The 15,563-nt window shown below is 41.3% G+C and overlaps 1 long non-coding RNA gene across 41 annotated transcripts in view; it reads left to right on the top strand.

The window, feature by feature from the left end:
- The window catches only part of LOC128931330 (uncharacterized), an 84,026-nt gene that overhangs the window by 23,223 nt on the left and 45,240 nt on the right, over positions 1 to 15,563 (top strand). For 18 of the 41 annotated variants that reach the window (XR_008479549.2, XR_008479548.2, XR_008479551.2 and 15 more), the window contains 4 exons: positions 34 to 132; positions 376 to 459; positions 3,311 to 3,493; positions 7,937 to 8,044. This is a non-coding gene — a long non-coding RNA (uncharacterized LOC128931330). Of the gene's footprint in view, positions 1 to 33; positions 133 to 375; positions 460 to 3,310; positions 3,494 to 3,616; positions 3,935 to 7,936; positions 8,045 to 8,500; positions 9,108 to 12,009; positions 12,156 to 15,563 lie in introns of those variants that run through there. The other 23 variants (XR_008479562.2, XR_008479560.2, XR_008479561.2 and 20 more) reach the window with 9 other exon arrangements.

The following is a 15,563-nucleotide window of genomic DNA, read 5'->3' as shown; positions in this document are numbered from 1 at the left end:
AATCTCTTTCATATTCCTACCTCTACCATTCAGAGAAGAATTGGTTGATAAGAAAACAGTGCAATATCTCGGATGCAGTCTGTGATTGAAGTTGAATGAGTGATCAGAGACCGGAACACTATTCCCATAAAGGTTTGAAATTTTACTTCTATTTTACGTGGCACCCACCTAAACATTTAAGTCTGGCGTGTTTTCTTAATATAGAGAGCCTCCAGCAGTGGCCTTTCTTCTTTTCTGCAGTGAGGGTGTGAATGACAGTACTAGTCCAGCCTGACTAGTCTAGAGCTTGAGGTTCAAATAAACATTTAATATTCATTTTTCTGCAGTTTAGAGGATGGGCTGCTGAGTGACCTTTCCCCTCTCTTTTTCTCCTAGTATCCTTTGAAAGAAATTGTGGTTATCCATCAAGATCCAGAAGCTCTTAGAGATATCACGTCTTTGGAGATGTGTGTCATTGAGGTAAGATGGATGACTTGTCTGTTTTGGGTACGGATAGACTTACTTTGAGAAAATTATTTTGATGAATAATCTTCAATAAAGCACACATTGACTGTATAATTTATTTTTATTAGTATATTCATAACAAATTTAACAGTATGTGATATTTTACACTGTTCTTGGGATCAACATAAATTTGATGTAATTCTTTTAAAAATGTTCTAGAATCAATGAGTTTTTTTTACATATAACCTATCATCTTTATTCACATCTCTTCCCCGAAGTACTCTTATTTGCTTTTTTGAGTCAGTCTCTCTCACTCTGTCAACCAGGCTGGAGTGCAGTGGTGCATTATCACAACCCCCACCTACTAGGTTCAAGTGATACTCCTATCTCAGCCTCCCAAGTATCTGGGACTACAGGCAATGCCACCACACCCAGCTAACATTTTTTTTTTTTTTTTGAGACAGAGTTTCGCTCTTGTTACCCACGCTGGAGTGCAATGGCGCAATCTTGGCTCACCACAACCTCCGCTTCCTGGGTTTAGGCAACTCTCCTGCCTCAGCCTCCTGAGTAGCTGGGATTACAGGCACGCACCACTATGCCCAGCTAATTTTTTGTATTTTTAGTAGAGACGGGGTTTCACCATGTTGACCAGGATGGTCTCAATCTCTTCACCTCGTCATCCACCCTCCTCGGCCTCCCAAAGTGCTGGGATTACAGGCTTGAGCCACCGCGCCCGGCCTTAACTTTTGTATTTTTAGTAGAGTTGGGGTTTTACCATGTTGGCCAGGCTTTTCTTAAACTCCTGACCTCAAGTGATCTGCCTACCTTTGCCTTCCAGAGTGCTGGGATTACAGGCATGAGCCCCACTTCGCCTGGCCTTCTTAAGTACTTTTTGATAACTACAAAAGAAACTTTGTTCCTCCAAATTATACAAGTGAGGAGTGCCCTCGCATTGGTTATAAATAGTCAAGGCACTAGCGTAGTGAGCCTCTTTCCACTCAGTCTCTTCTGGAGTCTCACTTCCTGGCTGCTTCATGATTTATATAATTACTCTCCTGTTGTTTGAAATTTAGGTTTCCGATTACAAACAAAAGCTATGTATATTCATATATGCATATATCACTGTATGGATATTGGGTAGATACCAGAAGTGGAGTTTTAGGGTCAAAGTTTAAATTATGGTGTCAGTTGTCTTCCTAAACATCTTTATTCCATTATTTTTAAAAAAACGAATAACATGGGTCGGGCACAGTGGCTCACGCATATAATCCCAGCACTTTGGGAGGCCGAGGCGGGTGGATCACGAGGTCAAAAGATGGAGACCATTCTGGTCAACAAGGTGAAACCCCATCTGTACTAAAAATACAAAAATTAGCTGGGCATGCTGGTGCGCGCCTGTAGTCCCAGCTACTCGGGAGGCTGAGGCAGGAGAATCGCTTGAACCCATGAGGCAGAGGTTGCGGTGAGCCAAGATCGTGCCATTGCACTGCAGTCTGAGTAGCAACAGCGAAACTCTGTCTCAAAAAAAAAAAGAAAAAGAATAACATTTTCCCTCATCTTCCTTATGATTGTAGAAAACGAATATTTTTTTATTTCATTGTTTATTTTCACAGGTAATATTTAAAATCATTGCTATAGAAAATATTAATTTCTGTATTTGGTTTTCAGTTGCTTGAGAATTCCAGAGAAATATTAGAAACTAAAAGTTAGATTGTAAATTCTGAAATTAGTGCCTGTGGTTATGCATAAAATAGGTCTTTTTTGTTCTTGTTTTTGTTTTTTTTTTTTTTGAGACAGGGTCTCATTCTGTCACCCAGGCTGGAGTGCAGTGATGTAATCTTTGCTCACTACAAACTCCATCTCCTAGGCTCGGGCACACCTTTCACTTCAGTCACTTAAATAGCTGAGATTAGGCATAGTAGTACAGGCGTTTGTACAGATGGGGTTTTACCATGTTATCCGGGGCAGTCTCTAACTATTGAGCTCAAGCAGTTTTCCCACCTCGGCCTTCTGAAGTGCTGGGATTACAGGTGTGCGCCACTGAAAACATCTTAAATAAATTACTTCAGTCACTATGTAGCCTAAATATCATGGCAAAACTAAACATTCCATAGTATTTGCTTCAGACTCATGTTCTCGTGAGATCTCATTTTCCCATCTACTGTGCCATCACCATGCCTGCTGCATCAGTAATCCTCAGTAGCATGACTGAAGCATGAAGGGTTCTGTTTAACTGATTCATCTGCTTGGTTGATAGTTACCCTCGTGGTACTATGAAATGGATTGCACAAAGGTTACCTCTGAGGGATGAAGTTTGTATTTCTCGTTCTGGGGTCCTTTTTCTGTTACGCTCAACTGTCTTGGTAGATCTTCATAAGAGACATTTTTTTCTTACCATACAAGTCACTGGTTTTTAAGCGTATTTATAGAATTGTACAACCATCACCACAGTTTTAGAACATTTTCATCATCCCAGAAAGAAACCCAGTATTCATTAGCATTCACACACCATTTTCCCCTCGATACCTGACCACTTCCCGGCATCCATGAACCTATTTGCTGTCTCTGGTTTGCCTTCTCTGGACATTTCATATTAGTGGAATTGTACAATTTGTGACTTTTATGTCTGGCATATTTCAGCTAGCATAATGTTTTACATTAATTTATGTTGTAGCATGTATGAGTGCTTCAGTCCTTCATATTGCTAAATATTTCATTGCATGTGTCTACAGTATTGTCCATTCATGGTTGATGGACACTTGAACTGTGCTTATCTTCTGGCTGATGGGAATAGTGTTACTGTGGACATATGTTTTTGTGAACATAGGTTTTGATTTCTCATTTTTGTTTTCTCTTGTGCACTAAGTATAGGAATTGAATGTTCAAAAAGTTACACTGTCTACAGATAAAAATAAGGACGGCATTCGGCTAAGGGCAGAACCAGATCACATGGTCCTGGCGAAGCATCTGAAGAGAGCCTTTAAGGCAGTGATGATGACGTCCATCAAGCAGCTGAGCAGTGAGGAGCTGGAGCAGTTCCAAAAGACTGGTAGGTGTCTACACAGACAAGGGCGCACCGTTCATGTCCTCAGGCTGAGGGATATTTTGTATTTACGTAATTGTTTGACTTTAAAATAATATCCTTTGCTTTTATTTTCTTTTTTTTTTTGAGACGGAATCTCACTCTGTCACCCAACCTGGAGTACAGTGGCACAGTCTTACCTTACTGCAACCTCTGCCTCCCAGATTCAAGCGATTTTCCTGCCTTAGCCTCCCGAGAAGCTGGAATTACAGGCATGTGCCACCACACCCAGCTAATTTTTGTATTTTCAGTGAAGATGGGATTTTGCCATGTTGACCAGGCTGGTCTCCAACTCCTGATGTTAGGGGATCTGTCTGCCTCAGCCTCCCAAAGTGCTGGGATTACAGGAGTGAACCACCACACCGGGCCATTTTTTTCTTAAATAAAACTTTTTCCTGTTCATAAAAATATTATTATTTTTTATTTTTACCTTGTGATGGAGTCTCACTGTTGTCTGGTGGCATGATCTCTGCTCACTGCAACCTTAGTAGCGATTTCTACTACTTAGTAGAGGTTTCTTCATGTAACCCAGGCTGGTCTCAAACTCCTGGTTTCAAGCAATCCACCCACCTCAGTCTCCCAAAGTGCTGGGATTACAGGCGTGAACCACTTCATTCTGCTGAAGATTTCTTTAGTAATATTATTTTATTTCCATCATATAGGATTTTTAAGCTATTCTTCTGTTATAGATTTCCTTCATTCTTTATTTTTTAATTGACAACCACAAATTGTATATATTTAGGGTATATAACAATGTTTTGAAATATGTATAGATTGTGGAACAGCTAAATCAAGCAAAATTAACATGTATCACCTCAGTGACTTTTCTCTTTGTGAGAACACTTTAAGTCTACTATCTTAGAGATTTTTAAATATACAGTAGATTGTTATTAACTATAGTCACCACAATGTACAATAGATCACTTAAATTTACTCCTCTTGTATAATTAAAATTTTGTGCCCTTTGGCCAGTATCTCCTGTATAAGTTCACTCTCACATTGCTATAAAGAACCACCTGAGACTGGCATAATATTTGGAGAAAGGAGACTTAATTGACTCACCATTTCACAGGCTGTAGAGAAAGCATGGCTGGGAAAGTCTCAGGAAATTTTCAGTCATGTCAGAACAGCGAAGGGGAAGCAGGCACACCTTCACTTGGTGGAGCCGGAGAGAGAGAGAAAGGTGACATGCTACATACTTTTAAACAACCAGATCTCAGGAGAAGTCATTCACTGTCATGAGAACAGCAACGGGGATGTCCACTCCTATGATTTAATCACCTCCCACCAGGCCCCTCTTCCAACACTGGGGATTACCATTCAGCATGAGATTTGAGTGGGGATGAAGAACCAAAACATATCATCTCCCCAATCCCCAATATCACCAGCCTCTGGTCACCACCGCTCTATTCTATTTCTATGAGTTTGACATTTTTTAGGCTCCATATATAAGTGAAATAATGTGATATTTGTCTTTCTGTGTCTGGTTTATTTCACTTAACATAAAATCCTCTAAATTCATTCATGTCGTTCCAAATGACAGGATTTTCGAAGACTGAATAATACTCCGTTATGTATGTACACCACATTTCCTTTATCCATTCATCCATTGATGGACACAGGTTTATCCCATATCTTGGCCATTGTGCTGCAGTAAACATGAGGGCACATATGTCTCTTTAACATACTGATTTTATTTATTTTGAATATATACCCAGAAGCGAGATTCATAGATAATGTGGTTGTTGTTTTTAATTTTTTTCATACTCCATATGTAATGACTGTTTTCTGTTATTGATTTCTAATTTTGTTGAAAATTATGATCAGAAAACCTAGTATAGATGATAGAATAATAATGTTTATTTTGGAATTCATTGAGGAATTGTATGTGGCATATATATATGTGCGCACGCGCGCGCGCACACACACACACACACACACACACACACACATAGTATTAAGTTTTTGCTCAAAAAGAAAGTTTCAGCTGTACACAGTGGTTCACATTGTGAACATCACTTTGAGAGGCTGAGGCAGGCAGATCACTTAAGGCCAGGAGTTCGAGACCAGCCTGGCCAATATTGTGAAACCCTCTCTCTGCTAAAGATAGAAAACTTTGCTGGGTGTGATGGTGTATGTCTGTAATTCCAGCTACTTGGAAGTCTGATGCAGGAGAATTGCTTGAACTGGGGAGGAAGAGATTGCAGTGAGCTGAGATTGTACCACTGCACTCCAGCCTGGGTGACAGAGTGAGACTCTGTCTCAAAAAGAGGAAAAAAGCATTTATTGCCCCTTTCTACATCCTTCTAGTGCCCATGTGGCCTCTTCTGTGTCTAGGTGCTGGTAACCTGAAGACCACCATCTTCATCAGTTTTCAAAAGATGAATGTATACATTGAGTAGTGATATGAAGGGTCCTGGGGAGAGCACTTACCATCCTCCATTTAGCCTTGAGCTATCACAACTATTACACTGCTCTTCCTCCTCCTCACCCTGATCTCTCAGAGTGCCCGTTGCCAAGGTTGTTACCCACACCATGTAAGCTTTCCTGAGCATGCACCACAGGTAGTTCTTCCAGGCAGTCAGCGCCCTGTAGCTTGGAGGCCACCTTCATCCCTGATGGGGCTTGTCCATGCATAGCATCCCTGAAAGAGGCAGCCCTTCCCTCAAGGAATTTGCTTACCAGCTGCAAAGGGAGTAAAATTGTCTTCATAGATCATATGAAATGATAGTAACTAAATATTACACTTAATAGGTAACTTGTAGGTAGTTCACAAACATGCTGAAGGAGATTGGCAGAGAAAGTATCACATGTACCCCCCCATAACCTAAAATGTAATAAATATATATATATAAAGAAAAAAACGTAAAGTGTAAAAACCAAGCTGTATTGTACTATTCTCACATAGTCAACACGACGCTTCTGACAGCAGTCTGCAGTGGACACCAGCTTGATGTCGTCTTATTCAATTCAATTCCAAGTCTTATCTAACTGGAGATTACATTAGAACCCACAAGTTGAGGGTTCCACAAGACTGCCCCCACTGCAGATGCCAAAGACAAATCCCAGGTTGTGACCTGTGCTTCTAACTGACCAGCTATAAATCAGGGTTTCTAGGGTGGCACTCCTGAAGGCCACATGGAAGAAAGCCTTAGGGAGCACAGACAGGAAGAGAGAAGAGAAAAAAAGGTGGTGGCAACCAGCAATGTATATAAAGGCAGAGTCTGGGTCGCTTTAACTTTGACAGACAAATGTCTAAATGGTCTCTTTAAAGGAAGAGGAGGGATAATGGGGAGCCCTAATCTGCTAGGTAGGAGAGATGCCTCTAAGTTCTTATCTCTGGCCACCAGCTTGAGCCATTTGGACATGATATACAACTGGAAACTGCGTCACAGGTGACTGAGCCCTGCCTTGGGCACAAGAAAGCTAGACTGCATTCAAAATGGATGCGGAGGCAACATGGAATTATAAGCATTCACTACAGCACCTTTGACCTTTACCACTCTGGACGTGTTCTGGAGCTGCTTCAAGAACCAAGAACAAAAGGCTACATATTTTAATTCAAGATACTCCTATTTTTCTAATCATTTAAGAAATTACAAGGATTTGCTGTGTGGAAAGTTCTAGAAAAAAAACTGAGTCACAGAGAAATAAAGTAACATAATCAAAAGTCAAGGATAGTCAATAGCAGAACCAGAATTTGGCGCTTTGGTTCCAGAAGCCTTACTTCTGACCACTGCTAGGCTGTGTCCTGTCTAAACCCACATCTTCTGCACCTTCAGAAACTGAACTTCACAGAAGTGTCCTTCAGAAAGTGCTACACTTGGTATACAGTGTGTAAGAAAAGAGTATATAATAGTTTGGATAGGCGTCCATCAAAACAGTGAATGTTTTTACACCGACCAAAATTATATTAATTTACAAATCTAGTAAGACTACAAGGCACTCTGAAAAAATTACCTATCCAGGCTGACTTCTAGGTATTTATGTATTTACTTAAAAGAGATGGGGCCTTTCCCATTTACTTAAAGAGATTGGGGCCTTTCTTTGACATCCAGGCAGGAATGCAGTGGCGCAATTGTAGCTCACTGCATCCTCGAACTTCTCAGCTCAAGCAAAATCCTCCCACCTCAGCTTCTCAAGAGAAATTCTCCCACCTCAGCCTCTCAAGTAGCGGGGTCTACAGGTGCATGCCTCCAGGACCGGCTAATTTTTTTTTTTCAGTTTTTTTTAGAGATGGGAGTTTCTCTATTTTGCCCAAGCTGGTCTTGAACTCTTGGCCTCAAGTGATCCTCCCATTGCAGCCTCCTAAAGTGCTGGGATTACAGCCATTATCCACACCCAGCCTAGACTGATTTCTGAACTCAGAACAGGGAGATAATTGAGATTATTATTATTTCTTTTTAACAGCACAACATCAGTAAACTCTACTCATCAGGCCCCTCAAATCTTACAATACCTGAAATGCATTTTCACCATCTGGATCCAAGGGAGGCCAAAATTGAAATGAGAAACCAGGTAAATAATACAGGGGAGGGGAGAACTTCCTATTAGGCTTGGAAACGTCTTAACATTGTGAATTTGCCTCCTAAAGATAAACATTCACAGAAGAGGTTTTCTTTTCAGAGAAGGGACCAGAAAATTGAAATTCCTAGGAGCAAAAGCTCTGTACAGGCTGCCCAGGACCTTTCAATAGGCCTCAGAGCCTGGAGGAGGTCCTTCTACCACTTGCCTCTGGCCCCAGCTCATGAGTGCAGCACAGAAACTGTTAGCCCCAGTAGCACAGTGACCATCTAATTCTCTCTCAAGCCAGGACCTGCCCAGTTAGCATCCATTGCCCTGAACCAAAGATATCATTACAAATTAGTTATCATTTGAGCCCAAACTTTCAATTGCTTAATCTCCTGAGAGTAAATGTATTAAATGTTTTATATTCCAAAGCCCAGTGAAAACTTTTAAGTATTTTTTTTTTAGATGGAGTTTTGCGCTTGTTGCCCAGGCTGAAGTGCAATGGCGAGATCTCGACTCACTGCAACCGCCACCTCCTGTGTTCAAGCGATTCTTTTGCCTCAGTCCCACAAGTAGCTGGGATTACAGGCATGTGCCACCATGCCCAGCTAATGTTGTATTTTCAGTAGAGACGGGGTTTCTCCTTGTTGGTCAGGCTGATATTTAACTCCTGATTTCAGGTGATTTACCTGCCTCGGCCTCCCAAAGTGCTGGGATTACAGGCATGTACCATTATGTCCAGCCCCAAGGATTGTTTTTTTAATGACAACTTTACTCTTGTGCCAGTGAGCATTGTTTCTACGTTAGTGTAATTAAATAACGTTTCCCATCCTTTTAGAAGCCATTTGGTGGAGAACATCTAAGCCCTGACTTTCATTTGTTTATTCAAAGGCTGCACCCGAGAACACCTATTTTTACTTTCAGTCTCCCTAGATCCTGAATCACATATGGCAGTTTTCCCATCCTCTCTCTCTGCATCAGACTTGCTTACCCAAAATACATTTCATGTGTCTTTCTCCCTCTACATGTGACAGACAACCATGTTTATTTAAAGAAAATCTATTATAAGCAATACCTATTTGTATTCCTTTCTTTTTTTTTTTTTTTTTTTTTAAGATTGAATCTCTCACTGCCACCCAGGCTTGAGGGCTGGAGGGCAGTGGGGCGAACTTGGCTCACTGCAACCTCTGCCTCCTGGGTTCAAGCAATTCTCCTGCCTCAGCCTCCTGAGTAACTGGGGTTACAGGCATGTGCCACCACACCCAGCTAATTTTTATATTTTTTGTACAGTTGGGGTTTCACCGTGTTGGCCAGGCTGGTCTCGAACTCCTGACCTCAAGTGATCCACCTGCCTCAGCCTCCCAAAATGCTGGGATTACAGGCGTGAGCTGCTACAGCCAGCCTATTTGCATTCCTTTGATTCCTTGTTTTATATTTCAGAAAATCCACTGCCCAGTGTAACAGTCTTAAATCTTCTAAATCTCAGACTGGAGTAATTTTGCAGTGGATAGCAAGGCCACCAACAATGACAACACACAAACGCGCGCGCACACACACCCCACAATCATAGAATGTTCCTGGCTTATGGAACTGCAGCTAGAGCCGGCTGCCACATCCCAGATCTTAGGTTTCACTGTAAGTGCATCAAGCAGGGAATTCAAGCTGGGTGGGCATTGAGTTGGTATTTCTCTCAGATTGGGTATGTGAGAATCTGGAGATATATTTGCTTACACTTAACCCAAGCTTTTAAAAAAAAAATCTTTGGCCGGTCGCGGTGGCTCAAGCCTGTAATCCCAGCACTTTGGGAGGCCGAGGCAGGTGGATCATGAGGTCAAGAGATCGAGACCATCCTGGTCAACATAGTGAAACCTGGTCTCTACTAAAAATACAAAAAATTAGCTGGGCATGGTGGCGCGTGTTTGTAATCTCAGCTGCTCAGGAGGCTGAGGCAGGAGAATTGCCTGAACCCAGGAGGCGGAGGTTGCGGTGAGCCAAGATTGCGCCATTGTACTCCAGCCTGGGTAAGGAGCGAAACTTTGCCTCAAAAAAAAAAAAAAAAAAAAAATAACCACATATCTGAAAAGAATTTTTCTGAGACCTATATAAACCATGAAAAGTTACCCATCATGTCTAAAGTGGTCCCTGGCTTATTCTGTTTGTTTACTCTGTCTTGGATAAGGCCATCATTAGCATCACTGAAAATATGCCAAGGCATTCTTGCTGTACTTGATTCTCAAACCATTATTTTTTCACTTGAGCCTACGAAGTTTGACTTAGCAGGACAGGAAATTGTGATTCTCAATGTTAAAACTCTAAAAGCAGCTCTTTTCTCAGCACTGGAACAAGCTGCACTCCCTGTGGTCATTCAGAAACTGTCAACTAAAAACAGTGATAATGACCAAAAAGAACATACAGTGAGGCAGAGAACAAAGTATCTTACCAAATCCCCCTGATCCACCAGCTGCAGGGCAGAGAGGCACATTAACATCAGTGATTGGAGAAACCAGAGTATCATTCTGGCTAAACACTGAGCTATATTATGTCAGATTCTGAAGAAAATAAGAGTAAGTACATTTGATTTTTAAGGTGTCACAGTTTAATTAATAACATTGTGTACAAATTAGATTTTATCCTCTGCCAGGGCTTCAGAAAGAACAGCAGACAAGCCAGTAACAAGAAATAATCTTTTCCTGACACAGAAATGCCCATTTCTGGCATTTTTTTACTCAGTCCCAGGGGAACTACTTTTGAAGATGCACATATAGGGAAGGGGCAGTTTTTCTGTTTTCTAATTTACATCATGTTAGTAAAAATAGAAAGTCTAGTTCTGTCTTGCAAAGGCAGTAAGAGACGAGTTAGCAATAAACAGTTATTGTTGGACTAGGTGCAGTGGCTCCTGCCTGTAATCCCAGCACTTTGGGAAGCCAAACCCAGCAGATCACCTGAGGTCAGGAGTTCCAGTCCAGCTCGACCAACATGGTGAAACCCTGCCTCTACTAAAAAAAAAAAAAGCCAGGTGTGGTGGCGCACACCTGTAACCCCAGCCACTCTGGAGGTGGAGGCAGGAGAATTATTTGAAATCAGTAGGCAAAGGTTGCAGTGAGCTGAGATCACACCACTACACTCTACTCTAGAGACTCTCTCTCTCAAAAAAAAAAAAAAGTTATTGTTTATTTAACAATCTTATTTATAATCGGGTTAGCTGGTAAGGACACCTGACCTATCAAAAAGACTTAATACCCAATATGCATATATTGGCAATTAAGAAAAGTTACAAAGCACCATTTACCTAGAATTATTCCATTAAAAAATATTTTTTCTTTGAAATAATAGAGACAAGATCTCACTATGTTTTCCAGGCTGTTTTTTTTTGTTTTTGTTTTTGTTTTTTTTTAAGACAGAGTTTCGCTCTTGTTACTCAGGCTGGAGTGCAATGGCGTGATCTCGCCTCACCACTACCTTTGCCTCCTGGGTTCAGGCAATTCTCCTGCCTCAGCCTCCTGAATAGCCAGGATTACAGGCATGCGCCACCATACCCAGCTAATTTTTTGTATTTTTAGTAGAGACCGGGTTTTTTCACCATGTTGACCAGGATGGTCTCGACCTTTTGACCTCGTGATCCATCCGCCTCGGCTTCCGAAAGTGCTGGGATTACAGGCTTCAGCCACCGTGCCCAGCCAGCCACCGCGCCGGGCCTACAGGCTGTTTTAAACTCCTAAGCTCAAGCAATCCTCCCACCTCAGCATCCCAAAGTGCTAGGATTACAGGCATGAGCCATCATGCCTGGCCTCCATTTTAAAAATTACATTAATAATTAATGTTCCCATAAGACAGAGTTTCAACTCTCTTCCAAATCTTAGAAAAGTGGTTGGCAGTTAGACAGTCAAGTAAAAAGGGCCCCATGGCAGAACCCTGAACCAGCCTGCACACTGAGAATATGGGGTGGAACCTCAGGAATTTCACACTATTTACAGGTGGGAGAAGCCTGGTCTCTCCTATTCCAGAGTGGAACTTGGATTCCGTCTGTGAGGCAGGAAGCCAACTAGCAGGACGTTTTCTTTGCTTAAAGTCCCTGTTTCCCTTTTCCCTTTTTGCCCAATAAATTTCATTTTTCTCACCATTCAAACTCTGTGAGCCTAATCTCTCATGGTCATGTGACAAGAACCCCATTTTTAGCTGAACTAAGGAGAAAGTCCTACAATAGCAGGGGTTCTGCACACACCCACATCTCCTGTTCTACTCCAAGTCACCCTATCAGCTTCCTTTTTCCGCCTCCTGGAAATCAATATGCTGACTTCTTTCCTGGTATAGAAGAGGGAAGACTTTCCCCTCCCCACTTAGGTTCTGAGTATGGAACCTATAGCTTGAACTGACAAAAAACAGACTCTCAGGAGGAAAAGTATACACATTTTATTTTATCTTAATAATTTTATATAACATGGGAGGCTTCATAGAAAAAAGTGAAAATCCAAAAGACTGTCAGACCTAGGGGCTTATATACCGTTTTCACAAAGGACAACAAATTGTAGAGATGTGGCATGATGAAGGAAAAAGAGTCTTGGGCTAGAGGCAGTGAATTGTGGGACAGTGACTATATAAGGAAATTAATGGAAGATCAAAGTTATTTTAGTAAGATTTGTTTGTATAGATTCACCTCAGTGTCAGCTCTCCATCTCCAGTGTCATCTCAGTGTCAACTCTCCATCTCCAGTGATAAGAATGTTTTACTCTTTTCCCTGGTACAGGGAGGGTACTTTTCTTATGAGAACTTTATGCTCTGCTTTTAGGTAGAAAGGGGAAGGGCAGACAGCATAAGCTGTTTCTCAGCTGTCTTCATCTCAAAATAATCAATATGCCAAAGCAGCGTATTTTGAGACGACACATTCTAATCCTTTACACTGCCCTGACTGGCCCTTGCCTGGACACTCAGCTCCTTGCATCACTACTTCCATTCTCATTTCAGCTGAAAGGTCACCTCCTCAAGAAGGACTTCGCTGACCTCCCTGCCTAAGTCAGGATATTCCCTACACCCCCCTCACTCCATTATTCTATATTCCAAAAGCCTTCTCTCTCTTTAGTGGTATTTTGTTTCAAAGATCTCAATTCGTGGTCAATATATTTGCTCATTTACTTGTTTATTGACTTTCTCCTCTAGACTGAGGACAAAAGTGATACCTGTTTATTCTCCAAATTTTTTTTCTTTTGCCTACCTATATTTCTAGGTTTTTTTTTTAAAATGCCCTGTTTCATAGTAAGAAAATCAGATATTTGTATGTTTTTAAAAGATGATTAACAGCATTCTGAAGCTGGGCACAGGGGCTCACACCTATAATCCTAACACTTTGAGTGGCCAAGGCAGGAAGATTGCTTGAGCCCAGGAGTTTGAGATCAGCCCAGGCAACATAATGAGACCTCATCTCTACAAAAAGTAAAAACACATTCTCTGGATGTGTTGGCAGAAGCCTGTAGTCATCTCAGCTACTCTGGAGGTTGAGGCAGGAGAATCACTTAAGCCCGAAAGGTCGAGGCTGCAGTGAGCCATGATCATACAACTGCATTCCAGCCTGGGTTTCAGGTTCAGCCAGATCCAGGTTCTCATTATGACCCTTCTAGCTCCCAGCTGTGTGTATGTGGGCAAACAACTAAACTCTCCAAGCCTTCCTGTTCTTATATATAAATTATTTTCCAAACATCAATTTTCAACTATTGCTCTATACTTAACATTTTGTTACTGGTGATATTCATGCTTGCCATTTTAAGATGTTAACTCTTCAAAAAATCATGAAAATTGAAAACTCATGTATAACCTAAAACAAATAAAAAACTGCCAATATTTGACCATTTTTAAACTTTTTAAAAATGACAGTTTGATATGGTACAACATAATTTATGGTTCTTTTGATCTGGGGGTTCAGTGGGAAGAACAAAAATTTGAACTCTGCAAATAGGTGATGGACAGCTGAACCTCCATTATCCAAGTCAGTGGAGATTCCCCAAGTAGCCTAACTTAATGGAAACCTCTGCTTTTTGCTTCCTACTAGTTCAAGGTCCAGGGGCATTGAAGAGAAAACATTATTTTAATGTCCCATGACTCCAACTAGATTGATAAGTTCCCAACTTCGTGATTGTCTATACTTCATTAGAATTCCTATCAGGGAAAAAAAGATATGACTCACTTAAAATTAGAGAAAAAGAATTTTCCATGAAGTCATGGCTCACAAATTTGTTTATCTTGGTTCATAGATAGATCACCAACTCCTCACTCTCTGCTCACATCGCCACAGCCAGCCACAGTTATCACCCCTTTTAAAAAGATATAATTTTACTGTTCCTTTATGACTAAGAAGGTAAGAAAAGCATAGTTTAGACAGTGAGTGTATATGGGAAAGCACCACTTAAAGAAATAAAGGAACATTCCAATCTTATGTCTTCCAAATAAGGAAGCTCATATTTATATGAGCCAAGTTAAGCGAGGTAATAAAAATCTGGCTAAGTGCAATGGCTCTCACCTATAATCCCAGCACTTCAGGAGGCCAAGGCAGCCAGATCACTTGAGGTCAGGAGTTCAAGACCAGCCTAGCCAACATGATGAAACCTATCTCTACTAAAAATACAAAAATTAGCCAGGCATAGTGGCGTGCACCTGTAATTCCAGGTATTCGGGAGGCTGAGGAAGGAGAATTGCTTGAACCCAGTAGGGGAAGGTTGCAGTGCAGTGAGCCAAGATCGCCCCACTACACTGTAGCCTGGGCATAGTTCACTGCAACCTTGAATTCCTGAGCTCAAGTGATCCTCTCACCTCCCAAGCAGCTGAGACTACAGGCACGTACCACCACATCTGGCTAATTTGTTTACCTTTTGTAGATACAGGGTCTTGCTATGTTGCCCAAGCTAGTCTCCAACTCCTGACCTTAAGCGATCCTCCCAAAGCGTTGGGATTATAGGTGTGAGCCACCGTGCCAGCTGTTATTTTTCTTTTTTTTAAATTAAAGCTGTAATACTGAAGGATGTAGTATAAGACTAACATCTGATTCTCTAAGCTTCTCCAGTACAAAATAGGAGCAAGTTGGTGTTCTTTTATACTATTCTCAGAAAAGTTAAGGCAGTGTGTCTTCTAGTCCCCAAAAAAGGGCACAGGATACTGTGCATGTAAATCTTCTCTCCCTGGCTCTCTTTGAGATTGTGAGCACAGCTCACCTTCCTAGCTCACAGCTGCATGTTTTCATGTTAGAAGCATGCTCAGTGACCCACTAAATAGGATAAAATAGCTCATTTCATTCAGGAGATTTTCACAGGTGTAAAGTCAAGGAATTAAATATTCAGTGGACAATTTGAGTTCACCAGTTCAAAACAGAAGTTCAAACTCAACTAGAAGAGGTGTCCTTGTACAGTGGTCCAACTCACTGCAATCCAAAACCATCCGTTCCAGCAAAGGTTCTTGGGTCTGTAGGCTGGCAAAATATGCCACCTCAAAATAGGACATAAGGATCATTTTGGCATAAGGATTATTTTGAACTGAAGGCAACTGA

This window comes from Callithrix jacchus, chromosome 2 (assembly GCF_049354715.1).
Source record: "Callithrix jacchus isolate 240 chromosome 2, calJac240_pri, whole genome shotgun sequence".
NCBI classification, from domain to species: domain Eukaryota; kingdom Metazoa; phylum Chordata; class Mammalia; order Primates; family Cebidae; genus Callithrix; species Callithrix jacchus.
This window is presented reverse-complemented; position numbering and strand designations above follow the sequence as displayed.